The sequence below is a fragment of the Labeo rohita genome, unplaced genomic scaffold (assembly GCF_022985175.1).
Source record: "Labeo rohita strain BAU-BD-2019 unplaced genomic scaffold, IGBB_LRoh.1.0 scaffold_86, whole genome shotgun sequence".
Taxonomy (NCBI): domain Eukaryota; kingdom Metazoa; phylum Chordata; class Actinopteri; order Cypriniformes; family Cyprinidae; genus Labeo; species Labeo rohita.
The window spans coordinates 323,385-340,647 of NW_026129810.1; the positions used below are offsets into that span (position 1 = coordinate 323,385).

Consider the following 17,263-nt stretch of genomic DNA (forward strand, 5'->3'; position numbering starts at 1 on the left):
AGAATAATATACAAAATAGACAATGTACTAAATGGCAAAAACACAATATACACAATAGACAATTTAGTTTGTACAGGTATGTTTGAAGGAAATTTGAAGTGTAAATAAGTGTGTGAGTTAAATAAGTAAATTTATGTATAATGGTGTTGTGTGTTCCACGTTTATTATCAAGTGTTCATGAGATGGATTGCCTGAGAGATCAACATGATACCTTTTCATTCACTGCTACAAATTGATGACAGTCAGATAAGTAAGATTTGAACCATGCCAACATAATTTTGTGGTCTACTGAACTACAACATAGCTGAGAGGATTTTTTATTTTTTTAATTAATTAATTAATTTATTTTTTTAGTATTTTTAGTATTTTAACACAGATTTGAGATTGGTCCGTAATTAACTAATTATCTAGGATCAAGTTGTGTTTTTTAGCAAGAGGCGTAATAAAAGCCAGTTTGAAGGATTTTGGGACATATCATAATGACACTGATGAATTAATAATTTTCAGAAGAGGATCTATGATTTCTGGACGCACCCCTTTTAGTAGCTTAGATGCAATAGGGTCCACTGCTGTGCTGTTGGGGAAATGTCTTCGTCTGTTAATGCTTTATTTTTCGCTAATTTAGCTGCTGTATTGAATAAATGTCTGGGGTTGTGTTTGTTATCTTATAAAAGAGACAAAAAGTAAGCAGATCGTCTCAGGTTACGTATGTAACCTTGGTTCCCTGAGAAGGGAACGAGACACTGCGTCCTCTAGGGGGCGCTATGGGGAACGCCGTCTGCGTGACCCGTGTCTGAAGCCTACATACAAAAACATCAACAGAGTTGGCCGGCGACAGCCTATGACGTCACTTCCGGCGCGACTCGTCGCTGCCGGCGCGTCACTACCGGTGCGACCATAGTATAAAAGGACGCCGGTAGAACAGGACGGTCACTTCTTCGTCTGAAGTTCACATCCGAAGCATGGCAAAGAGCCTAGAGGACGCAGTGTCTCGTTCCCTTCTCAGGGAACCAAGGTTACATACGTAACCTGAGACGTTCCCTTTCGAGGAACTCAAACTGCGTCCTCTAGGAGGCGCTATGGGGAACGGTTATACCCACGCCGCCATGCTGAGGGGAGTGCCTGTCATCATAGAGGCGAGCACTAAGTACCAACTTCCTAAGCTTTAAGGGAGTTGCCCCTGAGATATAGTGACGGCTGTCAGTGACATATTCCTTACGGCCAGAGCCTGGGCTGCATACCCCAACTTACCTGCAAGGGTCAGAACACTGGACCCGGGGTAGAGCCTCAGGTTTGGAAACCGAGGTATTCCTTTTAGGGGATACATCCAAGTGCCTAGGATTACCTAGGTTGGCCTGTCACCCAGGAGCTACTGTAGCTCTGCAAGGTTCCCTCAGGAGCCATACTACAGAACGCAGGTGTAACTCCCTGCTCAAGAAAAGTTGAGCGTAAATAAAGAGCGCGCTGGGACTAGCGCATGTAATACCGTTACTTTAGCCTGGCAGATGCTCTGGATGGGACCCAAGGTGGCTGGGGTTCTAACCATCTCGAGAAAGGGTACGGGCAATAGCGCGTGAATCCCTTACCATAAAGGATTTTAGAATGGACGCAGAACTCTGGTGCATTCCATACCACAGTGTGGATTTTAGAAAAGTGCCCAAAGGTTCGTGTGCGCACTTACCATATACATGGATTTGAGAAAGCGCCCAAAGGTTCGTGTGGGCCTTACCATACGAATGGATTTTTAGACGTACTGTTGAGAAACGGTGAAATAAGAAGACCCTCAGAGTGAGGGGAGCATTGCCGGCATAACAAGGCTCTAAGGGGAAGGGAGAAAGGGGCGAATCTTAGTTGCCCGATAGGGCAGTGCTCGAAGCAAACCCTCGATAGGAGGGGAGCATACTGCGCCAAACAGACAGTAGCCACCGTTATCTGTCTAATAAAACTGCCATAGAGCCGATACACTTAACCAAAGGAGAGGGCAGTGTATCGGGACAGGCTTCTACTCCCGAGACAGGAGGAGCCTCTGAACCCCCCCAAAGGGGACGAGCTCTCAGCAAACCCTTTCCGTAGAGAGGGGAGCATCGTCACACCCTGTGAAGGAGCCTTGGACGAGATCTGATCCCAGTGATCAGTTCCTTTGGCCTGAGGGGAAGGCAGTAAGGGCGAACCTTAGTTGCCTGATAGGGCAGTGCTCAAAGCAAACCCTCGATAGGAGGGGAGCAAACTGCGCCAAGCAGACAGTAGCCGCCGCTATCTGTCTAATAATACTGCCATAGGACCGATACATTCAACCGAAATAGAAGGTAATGTATCGGGACAGGCTTCTACTCCCAGTGACGGGAGGAACGCCTGATCCCCTCAGGGGGAACGAGCTCTCAGCAAACCCTTTCCATAGAAAGGGGAGCATCGTCACGCCCTGTAAAGGAGGCCCTGGAAGAGATCTGACCACGGTGATCTTTCTCTAGATTTGATCCCAGCGATCAGTTCCTTTGGCCTAGGGGGGAAGGCTGTAAGGGCGAACCGTAGTTGCCCGATAGGGCAGTGCTCAAAGCAAACCCTCAATGGGAGGGGAGCATACTGCGCCAAGCAGACAGTAGCCACGCTATCTGTCTAATAATACTGCCAAAGAGCCGATACATTCAACCAAAATAGAAGGTCGTGCATCGGGACAGGCTTCTCCTCCCGAGGGACGGGAGGAACACCTGATCCCCCCCAGGGGGGACGAGCTCTCAGCAAACCCTTTCCATAGAAAGGGGAGCATCGTCGCACCCTGTAAGGGAGGCCTTGGGAGAGATCTGATCACGGAGATCTTTTAGATCTGATCCCGGCATCGGTTCCATTGTTGGCCTGAGGGGAAGGCAGTAAGGGCGAACCTTTCCATAGAAAGGGGAGCATCGTCACGCCCTGTAAAGGAGGCCTAGGAAGAGATCCGGATCAGATATGACAGGGAGCCACCTCTATAAGACTGCACAGAGAGCAGTAGCGTCCCCAGCCCTTGGGCTGTGTTTCGAGTATTCTCTTAAGGAGGCATAAGCCCTTCTCACCCCACACAGACCTGTGCTTCCCATCTCAATGGAAAGCATGGGCCCAGCTCTATCAAGGCCCGCAGAACCTCGAGAACAAGGGCCAGGAATGTAGCCAAAGGCTCCTCTGAGCACCCAGAGAGTTTCCACAGAGACGACTCTGACTCGTAAGATGGTGAAACATAGCGTGCTCAAGCCCACTCCTCGGAGAGGCGACTCGCTGGATCACCCAAATAGCATGAGAATAGGTCTGTATGAAAAGGGTGGAAACCCAGAAACAGAAGGCCCCTCAGGGCGGGACGCAGATAGAGGGTCTCAGCCTGGTGGCCTCAGGTCCATGTGTCTATCCAAGGATGTCCAGGAGCTTCCTGCGAGAAAAAGATTTCCGAAGAGCTTACCTGGAGGTAGGACCATAGCCCTAGATGTAGTGCTGTATTGGGGACCTGAAAATTTCCCAATTGATATGCCAAAAGGCAGATCCAGGCAAGCAGACCATAACCATGGTCGAAGACCAGAGGGGGGTGCTCGAAGAGGACCTACCAAAGGAAACACACAAGACAGGTCCCAGAAATACAGCATGGTTAGACACATATTAAGGGATCGTACTCACCCACCGTGGTTCCCACGCCTGACTCCAGTTACTGGAAAGACCTTCTTGAGAAACTGCCCAGACCATCATAGTGGGTCACCTACTTATAACCCTAATAGGGGAGATAACACCGTCTAGGCAGGGGCTCAGGGAGACCACTGCTTAAAAAGCATATAAAGGGGAGCAATCACAAAGTCAACAGAAAAGGGAAATAAACCAAGATTGACCTGACCACAAAGAATGGGCTGTCTCCGAGGCCGGGGTGACAGCACTTACCTGGCTAAGAGCTCAAAGAGACCGCTACTTAGAAACCCAGGAAGGGGAGCGATCACAGAGCTAACACCTGGCTATCCTCGGATAGACAGCTCTATGAAAAGGGAAATGCGAACCCAGCAGTGGGCTGTCAAACTATAAACCTAAAAGGGAGGACAGCACCATGTTGGCACCAGAAAGCTGCTATTAAGAACGCCAAACAAGGGTCTTAAAAGCACTAGGGCTGCGCAAACAATCAGACAAGACAAATGTGTGCATTCCGGCAGCAACGTCGGTCCCGCGACCAGTCACAAACACCCCCACACACTGAGCCAGATGGCGCGGCACCCACCACACAGGGCCATAGCCCGCCGACAAGCCGCGCAACATTGCACAGCCCACCAGCGAGGCATGGCACCGTGCAGCACATGCAGCCACACCCGACAGCAGGTGACGGAGTCCCATGACTAACGATGGAACCGGCAATCACATCCGACCATTCGCACAGCCCCAGCCAGCACATTGCTAAGCTTTCCATGCAAAAACTATAAACATCCTCAGATGGCTATACTATCCTCTTTATTTTCTGTCCATACCTCCGAGTATGGCAGAAAACTAACACCACAATCATAACGCGCAGCATATGTTCAACCCCCTCGGTAGCTGAACACGCTCCGCCCATGCGCCAGACTCCCCCGGGAATCAGTCGGAAAGGAGCTGCCGCCGCGAATGCGTTGTTAATGCCCGAGAGGCGAACACACTCATGCAAATTCGGGTAAAGAGAAGACTCACCTCTCTCCTCTGCGAATGCGAGCTGGACGCGCCGCTCCCGACCACACACACACAGCTCGCGAGCTTCGTGCAAGCGGCTACGAGAGCACGCCAGTCCATCACAAGAAATAAGCACTGAATGCGACGATCGCATTCAACTCCCTCGAGAGCTGAAAGCGCAGCTGGCTACCGCACACATGGCCCGCGAGCCCTGTGTAAGCGAGTATGAGAGCGTGTGTGCCTCTCGCAACAAGCAATAATGCGAAGATCTCCTTCAACTCCTTGATCTCCTTCAACCCGCAAGAGAGAAGCAAAGAGCGCAATAAACTCCACGGGAGCAAAGAGCGCTTGCTCCTTACCACGCATCGTCACACGCGAGCCGTAATAAAACATTTGGTGAGAGACATGCACTCAATACGAGCTTTTGGTTACAGACAAAAGGTCAGTGAAGACAAAGAAGAGACTGTCCTGTTCTACCGGCGTCCTTTTATACTATGGTCGCACCGGTAGTGACGCGCCGGCAGCGACGAGTCGCGTCGGAAGTGACGTCGTAGGCTGTCGCCGGCCAACTCTGTTGATGTTTTTGTATGTAGGCTTCAGACACGGGTCACGCAGACGGCGTTCCCCATAGCGCCCCCTAGAGGACGCAGTTCGAGTTCCTTGAAAGGGAACTAGCAGTTTTTAGAGCTTTTCTGTAAGCAGAAGTACTTTCCCTCCATACAATACGAAATACCTCTAGTTTTTGTTTTCTTCCAGCTGCACTCCATTTTCCAGGCTGCTGTCAAGTCTGAAAGATTATTTGCAAAGCAATCTTTTGTTGTAGAAGTGATCTACCATATTAGTAACAAGGAGTTGAGTTTGCAGCTTTAGGTATATGGAGTATACACAAGACTAGATAATGAACTGAGATGTCAGCGCTTTGCTGCAGAATTTCAACACCATTAACATCAATTCCATGTGACAGTATTAAATCTAATGTATGGTTACGACAATGAGTGGGTGCTGTATATGTGTTGTCTTCAGAATGTCTATAAATGCTGATCCCAATACATCATTTTCATTATTCGCATGGATATTAAAATCACCTACAATTAAGACTTTATCTGCAGCCAGCACTAACTCAGATAGAAAATCTGCAAATTCTTTAATAAAATCTGTATGGTGTTTAGATGAGTTGCTTTTTACTTGGTGTATATTTAGCCCGGTGTTTCATTAGTTCATAGTCGGTTGTTGTTCTAGATCAAGGGTGCCCAATCTGGTTCCTGGAGGTCTACGTTTGGTACTTTTGGTTGTAACCCTTTTTTAGTTGAAGGGGGTTTTTTGGTTACTAGGCAGGGGTGCATTTCCCAATAACGTTGTCTCTTTGTGCTACGAAGACTTGATTAAAGGTATACCTTTTCTAGGCACGTTCCCTGAACTATACCTTAGGAGGCTGCTTCTTCATATTTCTTTAAATATGTAATATTGGCTTTTTAAGTTCCTGACCAATAGAAACAATTTATTATTAAAGTTATATTATTGATTAAAATAAGATAATCTACTGGAAATCAGACAAACATTATACTTTTATTTAACACTTAGCATTATTACTTAGCATTATTGTTTTACAACAGCCATATCCAAGATCAAATCCCAGAAAGCTCCTGGTATAGATGGCATCGAAGGTGAGCTAATTAAAGGCGGCGGTGAAGCTGTAGTCCATATTACGTACAAGATTTGCAATAAAATTTGGGCCACTGTAGAGTTCCCTACATTATGGACGAAGTCTCTCGTGGTCACCATCCCAAAGAAAGGGGATACAACTAAATGTGAAAATCAACGTACAATTAGTCTCATCTGCCACTCAAGCAAGATCATCCTTGAGATTATCAGGAGTAGGATGAAGAATGATATTGAACTGCAGATGGCGGAGGAACAAGCCGGGTTCAGACCAGGCAGAGGCACTATCGAACAGATTTCTCACTCAGACTGATAACAGAGTAGTACTTTGCACTGCAAGACAAAGAACTTTACTTGATCTTTATTGATTTCAAGAAAGCCTTTGACCGAGTGTGGCATCAAGGCCTTTGGAAAGTGCTACACCACTATGGAATACACCCCAAGCTGATCAATCTGACTGAGAATCTTTATCAGAAAACACAAAGCGCTATAAAAGTTGGGAACGATATGACCGATTGGTTCCAGCAAACGGTCGGTGTCTGTCAAGGCTGCATTTTGTCTTCAGATCTCCTCAACATATATCTGGAGCACATTATGCGAGAGGCTCTTGATGGTCTGGAGAGCCACGGAGCATGCGTAAGTGGCAGAACTATTAACAACTGACATTTTGCCGATGATATTGTTCTTTTGACCCAAGTACGAAGACATGCGTCTTCAAAGTTTGAGCGAATAGTGGAAAACAGAATAAAAGATGGACTGCTGCTCAGAGGAAAGGGACTGCAACATGTGGAAAGATTCAAGTATCTTGGAACGACTTTCACTGCAAACTGTGACTGCTCCACAGACATCAGAATAAGAACAGCCACTGCCTTGAAAGTGATGAGCGACCTGAATAACATCTGGCAAAACAAAAACATCAAGAATGAGACCAAAATGAGACTGTACAGTTCCCTAATACTCCCGATTGCCTTGTACGGTTGTGAAGTATGGACACATCAGAAAGGCTCTTAATCAGAAAGAAACGATCATGCAAAAAGTACATGAAAGACAACATCAGTGGCTTGGTCATGTACTTCGTATGGATAAAAACAGGATTGCCAACATCACATTGCATGGAAGAGTAGAAGGTACCACAAAAAGAGGACATCCAAGAACAACATGGATGTCATCAGTGCTGGCGAGATACGATGTCGGACCACAAGCTCTAATGAGAATTGTGCAATACAGAGGCAGGTGGTATTTAGCGTCGACTCATGCGAGAGCCTACGGTGAAGTGCAATAAACTGCATGGAGATATGGCAAAGAAGAAGAATTGTTTTACAAGTTATATGAACACAAAAACAAATGCAAATATTCAAAATACATAGCAGACATGTCTCTTTTTGGGATAAACAACAGGAGGGTGGTTTTCCATATCAATCCACCAAGGAGGGGTGTGTTTGCTAGCCACATGGCCACATATTAACCCGTCATACCTTTTTGCGGAAACAATGTATGGCGTTTGAAGGCTTTATATGTTCCAGGTTCCAGAAAATAGGGGCAGACCTCCTGTCCAGACCTCCAATGTCTATGTTAGATCTTCCAGCTGCCAGTGCCCTTGTATGCTAACAGAGGGCACTTTTTCTGTTTACTCTACCACCATCACAGACTTCATTTCTCATAATTCATTGCCCAGGTTCATCAGCCATGACTGTTTTCAGGTGTTTGTCATTTGCATTGTTAAATCTATCCATTTTATGTCTGGTTTACATGATGATTATGGATGGTTTACCATCCATAAGTCTACTCCAGAACTTGTTACAGTCCATGAGTCCGCTCCAGAGCTCACTCAGGTCCCAGAGCTCAGCCTTGTGTTTGCGTTAGGGCTGCTCAATTATAGAAAAAATCATTATCATGATTATTTTGGTCATTATTGTAATCACGATTACTTTACTCATTGACTTTGGAAATATGTTGCATTTATTTAACAAAACAGTGAATTCTCTTTAAAACAAATAATATATGTCCAAATGTATAAAAATAGTCTAAAAATAAACACAAATAAGATCAACAATGTAGTGCACTTCCACAATCTCTTAAAAACAAGTAACAAATAAAATACAAATAGATAAAAAAAATCTCATGGCTAAGGCTCATGTATGTGCCTTAACAAACTGAAAATTTCTAAACAACAGTTTACAACATTCTACATTTAAAACATCAGATCAGATTCCTGTCTGTAACTCAATCAAATAATATTTAAGGCTGGCCCAGCATCATCGCTTAGAACTAACAGAAAATAAGTTTAACTTAAGACTAACTAAAATTAATTCAAGCTAACATGGACAAAATGCTGATAGGGTTACACATCTAAACCTTAAAGGCCTTAGCCAGAAACACCAGCCTATTCACATGATCTGGTTTCAGTGATGAACCACCAGTGCTAAAGACTCTCTCTGATGAAGAATTTGTGACTGGCATACACATATGTTTCCTTGCCAGATTGGAAAGCCGGGGGTAGGGCCTCTGCTATTTCCTCCACCACTTCAGTGGGTCTTCCTCAGCATCCAGTGTCTCTGTCTGTAAGTACGACTGTAGCTCAAGAGCTATGGCCTGGTCCTGTTGCAGAGGAGGTCTTGCACCTTTGTCTGTGGTGACCTTGAAGAAGCCCTTCTTCTTATTCCTCTTTGGAGCTGAAGCATCCTCTGTAACATCAGCAGGCATTGCTGCTGTCTCAAGAGGGGCATTCTCCTTGGAGGGAACATATTATAAAAAAATATATAAGAATTGAGGTTATGGTATCAAATGCTCTAATTATTTTGTCAACACATTAACCCACCTAACTTATCATTATCATTATGATCATCATCTTTATCATCATCAGTCACAAGAAAATTAACTGGCCAGACGAACCAGCAGTTTGTTCATGCTGCAACAAAGTCAGATTGTGCAGAGGACTCATCTTGTTCCCGTGGTCTTGTCCCGATGGCCATCTAGGTGACGAGGTCTTCACTTGTCTTCAAGTTGTCCTGGTCTCCGCTGACATTCAGGGCTGTAGAGGTCACGTCTATGTCCTGATCCACCATCTGATCTGATACAGACTGGATCTGGGTGGCTATAGTGACCTCGGAATCAGAATATTAGTGTAGATGCCATTCCTCTTATGATGTAGCAAGTACATTGAGTGTTAAGGGAAGTGACCAAATTAATCCAGCTTAATAATCCTTCAACAAATTTGAATAATAGAAATGTGTTATATATAAACCAGGTTAAAGAGATGGGTCTTTAATGTAGATTTAAACTGACAGAGTGTGTCTGCCTCCTGAACAATGTTAGGTAGATTGTTCTAGGTAGAGAGTTTGGGCACTAAATAAGAAAAGAATCTCTGCCCACAGTTGATTTTGAAATTCTAGATATTATCAATTTGCCAGAGTTTTGAGAAGGCTGCGGACACGAGGGACTATAATGTGATAAGAGCACGAGGTGCTGAACCATTCAGGGCTTTATAAGTAATTAGCCAGATTCATAAAATCTATATGGCTAATATGGCCATACTCATGGTTCTAGTAAGAACTCTAGCTGCTGCATTTTGGACCAGCTGGAGTTTGTTTATTAAGCGAGCAGAACAACCACCCAATAAAGCATTACAATAATCTAACGCATGAATTATTTTTTTCTGCATTGGACATTGACAACATTGGTCGTAATTTAGATATATTTAGATATAGCTAGATAATTTATTTAGAACTAATTTAGAGAATATATTTCAGAAAAGGCACACTTATATATTTCTCTCCAGCAAGTGCATCAGTGAATTCAACCAAAGGGCTAATAGACTTATTGGTGGCCTCCAGTACATCAATGTCCTTCAAATTGAGGGTGAGATGTCTTCAGTTGATATAAAGGACCTGGGCAATGGCTTTATGCTGCCTAAGAATTCTGTCTATCATGGCCCGCCTAGATCCCCATCTGGTTGAGCATTCTGTTTTAAAGGAGTGTTAAGGTAGCTTCAATCCTACTCCCCTATGGCCAAGTGGAGTCTGTTGCCGAAACACAGAGGCCTCATCTATCCATTTACCTCAGCTGCCAGCTTTATACTTGAGGCGTTGTCTGTAGTGATGCTGGTGAGCAGGTTTTCTCATTTAAACCCCATGCAGCCATAGCTTTCCTTAATCCATGGGCTATGTTTTACCTGGGATAGTCTTCACTAATAAACACAGTTTGGAGAAATTTTGTATTCAAATTGAAATTAGCGTTAATGTAGTTTATTGTTATGCTAATGTATGGCTCCATTGTGTGGCTAGACCGTAGGTCTGCTGTGATGGTGAAGTACTCCGCTTTTGACACTTCATTAGCCACTTCTGCACTACATTTTTCATATAAAACAGGCAGAGCAACTCTTGTGAAATGTTGTCCAGATTGCAAAGCATAACACTTGTTCGGAGTATTTATCTTTTTTTTAATCCTTCATTCTCAACCATGCTAATGGGGCTAAGAAGTATGCAGCGGCATCTGTTTTTGTGTGTGTGTGCCTTTTCGAGCCAGATGGATAAGGAGTTGCACTTAAGAGTGTGTCTTTAGGAGAGTTGGTGACCTCTAGGCCCTTTCCCCTTCCTCTAGGGACCTGGACCAGAAAAATCTTAATCTTGTTTGTGCAGTCAGAGCACTGGACACTTATGTCCAGTGGAAATCTGACCAGTTAACCAGTCCAGTTACTATCTGACCAGTGTCACTGCATTCTGGCACTACATCTGTATCGCTGCAGGCTGGTTCACCTTATTTACGTTTGTCAAGTTTTAAAATCTTGATATGGAAGCCACTCCTGGCTCCTCTGTTCTCTCATCCTCGTTGTGTAGTGTTCCACACTAGGCAGGGATTTGTAAGCATGGCAGAGTGGGTATTCTTGTTCCCAAAGCGTTCTGCTGCGGCACAAGGAAAACTTGTCTAGGTTACGTGTAACCATGGTTGCCCGAAGAGAATGAGACGCTGCATACGTAACCTAGAGACATTCTCTATTAATGGAGAAATGCACACAAAATGATATTACATTGTCCGTTTTGACAGGTATTCACATAAGCACATTTCTTCACTCACTGCTAATAAGGATTACTCTAAATTTAAATTATATAAATAAAATGTCTGCTTAAAAGAATGAATGATGTTGTAAGCAAGTTGTTATAAAGAGTGCATATTATATAACCATTGGCATTTCATGGAAAAGAGGACCATGTTCTTTATGAGAAGTGGTTTTATTTCATTTTAAAATAAAGGCATGCTGTGTGTCACAGCAGTTAAATCTGCCTATACTGCATGTTGAAACATTAATATCATTCATATTATCAGGTTAATAGATGTTTTCTCCAGAAATATATAATGAGAATCACAATTTAGAGAAATGCTTTATAAATGCATTACACCATTAGATTTTAGTCCACTAAATCTACTGTAGATTTAAAAGCATATGATATTTAGTCAACCAAAACTAAAACAATTCAGATGACTAAATAAAACTAAATGGCATTTTAGTCAAAAGACTATGACTAAATCAACATTTCAAAATGACCACTAGTGTGTCTAAAGACTTGTACTTTGTATTACTGTAGAGCTACTCCCCTAATAGTCTACTAAATGTTTGTCTGAGTGCAGAGCGCGGAGGCTTGTAGCGTGCTACTGCATGACATGGAGGTGCCAGCACGATCACTTGCATTTTAACTGATGACACCAGAAACGATGCCATTCTTGCTCAAACAGATAAAAGTAAGACATCGTTCAAAACTGTCAAGGGTCTACTTTTATTTGTGTGCACTCACAATAACAACAAAACATTGTGCTGTTGTAAAGTAAAGAAAACAAACAGCACGGCCTCCGTGAATTGGAGCGCGGCACAATGATGAACAGAAACTCACAGACTTGAGAAATATATCCATAGAAAGCTTGAAATGTCTACAAATTCAAATTGAAAACAAAAACTCTCTGATTATATAAATCACATGAAAGGTGCATTTTTTTCAGAAAGTGAGTCTACTGTACTGCGTTAGATGGCAAGTCAGCGTCAACCTCATCTTTGCAGCTGACGCTGACTCCAAAAACACTAGTTGTGCAGGGCAGGGGGGGCCTCCAGCACAGGTTTGAAAGCCTCGGCTTTAAGCGATCAAAAACTGTGTGGTACATGATGAGTTGCTTGCATGCAAATGTATGTAGCACCACACTTTCCTCTGAAATGTGAAATTTAACGTGGTTGAAATTTTACTTCAATTAATCGCTCAGCTTGATTCTGTCTCTGAAACACAGATGAGGTATTACAAGTACACACACTACACTTCTTATTTACCAGAATATAATCAAAAGCCAGTGATGGGGACTCGAGTTTGAGACTCGGACTCGAGTGCGACTTAAGTCGCACACACAGTGACTTCAGACTCGACTTGAGACTCGTCCTCGAAAGACTTCAGACTCGACTCGGACTCGAGCTGCGGGACTCGTGAACAATGTTTATTTTTAGGAAACAACTGATGAGCTCGCTGTTATTCCCCTCCCTCCGTTACCTATAACCTGCCCATGTAACACGTGACGTGTATCTGCTGCGCAGATTTAGCTCAGCATTGACCATCTACCGTTAGCTTGCTTCTTGCTTTAGCTACGACCTAACATTACGGGAGGTTAACTCCGACTGTCTGTCTACTGTCTTCCTTATGAAATATGAACGTTGAGCGTTTGTTTAACCCTTGTATTGTGTTCTGTAGGACCCGTTTTCAAAAAGGGGGAAAAAAAAAGTTTTTAGAAGTGTGGGAATTTTAGGTCCAGTGTACCTTTACTCTGTCTTCCTCCTGTCAGGGCCTGTGTGTGTGTGTATGTGTGTGTCTGTCCTTGTATATGGTTTATGAGGATACAAATGTGTACAGTGACATGGGTATTACAATGTAAACATGGTTTATGAGGACACAGACGGCTTAAAAAAACATACTAAATGGTAGAGCTGGGCAAAAAAATTGATTTTTCGATATATTGTTTTTCAAAATGAGTCCATTCAAAATCGATCCTCAAAGGCCACGTATCGATTTTTTCAATATTTATTTACACAAGCATTACACATAAGATTTATGTTAATTACTAGTCTAATCCACTAGGTGTCATCCCCTTATTTACCTTGCGCTATGTTACAACGGAGAGTCCGTTATTCATTCATTGCTTAAAATGGCGGATTCAGGTGGGTTCCCGATATCAACCACACCTTCACATAAAAACTCAGAGGTATGGAAGCATTTCACATTTTGCAAGCAAGATAAAGATACAGTGGACAAGAACACAGCTATATGCCAGATTTGTAACTCTGAGGTGAAATGCTGTAGTCATACTCAGGGCTCTACAGTGCGACCATTTCACTCGCATTTGCGACTACAAATTACTGCATGCGACTGTGAAATAATATTTAGGAGCATCATGCGCGACTGACCCGATCAGCATATTTGTGTTTGCGCTCAGGGGAGATATAAAGGTTTCTGCGTGTTTTTGCAACGTTCAGTAATGTATCACATACATTTTACGAATCCTGGTCTTTCTTAATTTTTGGTCTGTACTGTACTGTGTGTTCATGCTACAAGGCAAAATACAGATATTAACTTAAAAGTAAAGCATTCTTGGTGTTTTTGTCATGTTGCACTGTTTACACTGATTATATACCAAAATCAAAGCTGATACTGTATGCTAATAGATAAAGGAGTCATTATAACATATTACATGCTTTGAATTCCTTATATATAGCTATGCAGTGTTGGATGGGTCGCTGTACGTGATGCAACACTTATTATAACCAGAGACTTAATATAATAAAGAGACTTGAGACTTGACTTGGATTCTAGCTCAGAGACTTGAGATTTGACTTGGACGCTAGCTCAAAGACTTGAGACTTGACTTGGACTCTAGCTCAGAGACTTGAGACTTGACTTGGACTCTAGCTCAGAGACTTGTGAGCATCTCTGTCAAAAGCTTTACCCACACCTTTTTGCGTCTGCTCCCTGCACATTGTGGTTTGATGGTCGTTATGTGGTCTCCAAGCAGAGGACGTCTCATCGGCTTGCCATGGCCTTTAGTGCCTATAGGCCGTGAAGCCCGCCAGCAGTAGTTGAGCTTATTCTACGAGGAGTCTGGCTTCTTTGTGGGCGCTGGTTAAAGGTGTTTCTGTGGAAGACATTTGGATGTCATGAAGCTTGGTCCTTTCCGAATACTTTTTGTTCTCATTTGTTTCCGTGCGACGGGAGTAATTCAGATGTATATATACATGGTTGTTCATTTTTTTGTTTTTGGCTTGTTGTTCTGTGGCATGATGTTATATTGTTCCCATTGTGTCAAGTTAATATGAAAGGGAACGTCCAGAGTACTACGTTACTCTGTTTCCCTGAGTGGGAACGAAATGCTGCAAAGCAAACAATACTCTCTGTTGCTGCATGGTCTCATGTTCTCAAAATTGGAGGTTGGATGGTGCAAAGCAGAAAGTTATCACATAGCACCTTGGTGGCATTGATTTAACACCAGCAACCAATGAATTGGTGTGATCATATAGGCCTTCCAACCATCTGATGTGGGTTACATAATATTTCTCAAATTCCACTTCCAATTCTTTTTTCCTACTCATCCTCTTTTTTAATGTTTGATCCAGTGGGTTTTCAGTGTATCTGAGGCTACCCAGCAAGCACAACAAAATGTCTCTCATTGCTTGTTGTGGCTGGATTAGACTCAAACTCTGATTAACATGGTTTGATGAGATGCTTTATCGTCGCACACCTGGTTAGAGACGATCATTAAACAATGTAACTTAATACAACAAACTGTGTGTTATAATCATATGCATATATGCATAACAAAAAAAGAAAAGTAAATATGTCCAAATGCAACTGATCACCATAATATTTTGTTGTTCTTCAGTTGTAGAAAAATGAATAAACATCCTGAATATTCTATTTCTACATATGGCTGGAAATTGAATGGTTCGTGTTTGTGACGTGTGCCAGAAAGACGTTCAAGGAGACCAAGACGCAGAGCAAAGCAGCACTTTCAGTTGATTTTGTAGTCAATTTGAATGTACACAAATAAAAATATACTTTTACCATACGACTATAAATGACAGAGAATTAAGTTATTTCCCCTGCTGAGGAAAAAATAATTTCAAATGAACATCAATTAATACTCAATATTATTTAAATCAACTGCTGTTATGACTGCTGCGTATTTCCTGTACAATTCAGCACTGGTCTGCGCTTGACTGTAGTCACGTTTGTCTGCATATTTAGTTCATTGAGTTTATTTAACCCATCGCAACTTATTGGAACTGTGCAAACTAAAGTAATTACTCACCTGAAGGCTTATTACCTTCTTTTTTTTAAACACACACATACACACAAAAAATGTCCTGCTCGCATTTGCCCGTTTAATGGCAGACAATGATAACTTTCACTGTAAAAAAAACAAACAAAAAAAGTGAATCTGTTGTAAAATAATCCTCTGCAACTCGTTACATATATTCTAAGCTTTCTGAAGGTATACTGTATGGTTTGGTACGGTTTCTATTTCTGAAAATATGCCATTGCATTCCTGTTTGCGAGTGCGTAGCAGCTCGCGCCGTACACAAGTGCATATCCTTTCACAAGAGATATCAATTCTTTTTCATTTTAATAAAACACAAGACTACATTATAAAACTCAGAAGAGTATGTATTTTGATATCTCTGTTGTTCTCCGATTGTCAGAGAGAACTTTATAGACCTATTATATACCCAAGTCAATGCATTATTCTTTTTATTAACGAAAAAGGAGCCGTTTTCTCATTTTCTCACTTTCAATATCAAAAAAATCAAAAAACAACTGAACTAATGATACATGGATTTCAGAAAATGGCCTTTTTTTGATTTCATGGCATTTTTTTAATGGTCAGAAAAACATCTCTAATCGTGGAAATTGTTTACAGTGTAATTATGTGTTTGAAACTGGAGTATATATATATCACTATCTATCTACATGCTTATCACGTATGTAAATGCATATGCTCAGAGCTGAGAGTGTGTGTTTGAGAGCGATAGCATGAGTGGGAGTGTGTGTAATTACCCGTCTGTTACTGCATGTGTGTGTGTGTGTGTGTTTATCCCTTTCACAGTGAGTAAGGCGAGTGGGCGACAGCAGCAACTGGTCTGCCTGTGTGTTGTTGCACAGCAGACATGCCTCACACTGCACGATATTACTCATTTCCTCAGCCTTGTGTACATGCACACACACGCACAAACTCTCACACTTTTTCACAGTCAGCCTCGCAGCCTTTCGACATGGTGTGACACCACATTTTGCCCGTAGATTTGCACACACCATTGCCTTACTGGTGTGTCTGCGTGTCTGTGTGTGTGTAGAAGAGCTGCAGGTGTGATGGACTGCAGGAGTAAGTGGCGTCACATGGATATCTGCTCAGCACACCCCATCAAGGTTAGTCGCATCAGGTCAGCAGTGCTTTTCATTTTGATCTCAATCAGATTCATTAAAGCCATTTACTGCATGTGCTTGACATGTGCCTAGACGTTAGAAAACAAATCTTATTCTTCTGTAATCTGTGCTTTTCATTCTGTTATTTTTGCTTTCACTGAAAGTACAGTTTACTCTGCAGTTATGTAGCATTTCCTTTTCTTTTTTTTGTGAGAATCATCGAAGATCACTGGTTTAGTTTTTGTTTTTCCACTAGTGTGTGTGGCACAAAATATTAGATGCACTAAAACTTGAGCTAACATAAAAAGAAACTGGTGAGAATTAACAGATTTGACACTTTAAAGATAATTAAATGAATCTGAAGTCACCTCTTAAAGACTCTTCTGTCTGTTTGTCCGTCAGTTCACTCTGTGATTTTTATTTTTTATTTTTTTTTTATTTTTTCCTGACAGAATGCCTAAGCTTTCCAAAGATCATATCTAAACACATTTGCAGAGCATTGTACATAATCCAAAAAACCAAAA

General features: G+C 42.5%; 1 protein-coding gene across 5 annotated transcripts in view; it reads left to right on the forward strand.

The window, feature by feature from the left end:
- zmp:0000000926 (uncharacterized) overlaps positions 1 to 17,263 on the forward strand; it is a 52,791-nt gene that overhangs the window by 28,328 nt on the left and 7,200 nt on the right. Inside the window, exon 2 of one of the 5 annotated variants that reach the window (XM_051104991.1) lies at positions 16,670 to 16,756. The exons of 2 other annotated variants lie outside the window; for them this stretch is intronic. The gene's annotated coding sequence lies outside the window, so the exon portion shown is untranslated. Of the gene's footprint in view, positions 1 to 16,401; positions 16,757 to 17,263 lie in introns of those variants that run through there. 2 more of the 5 variants (XM_051104990.1, XM_051104992.1) reach the window with 2 other exon arrangements.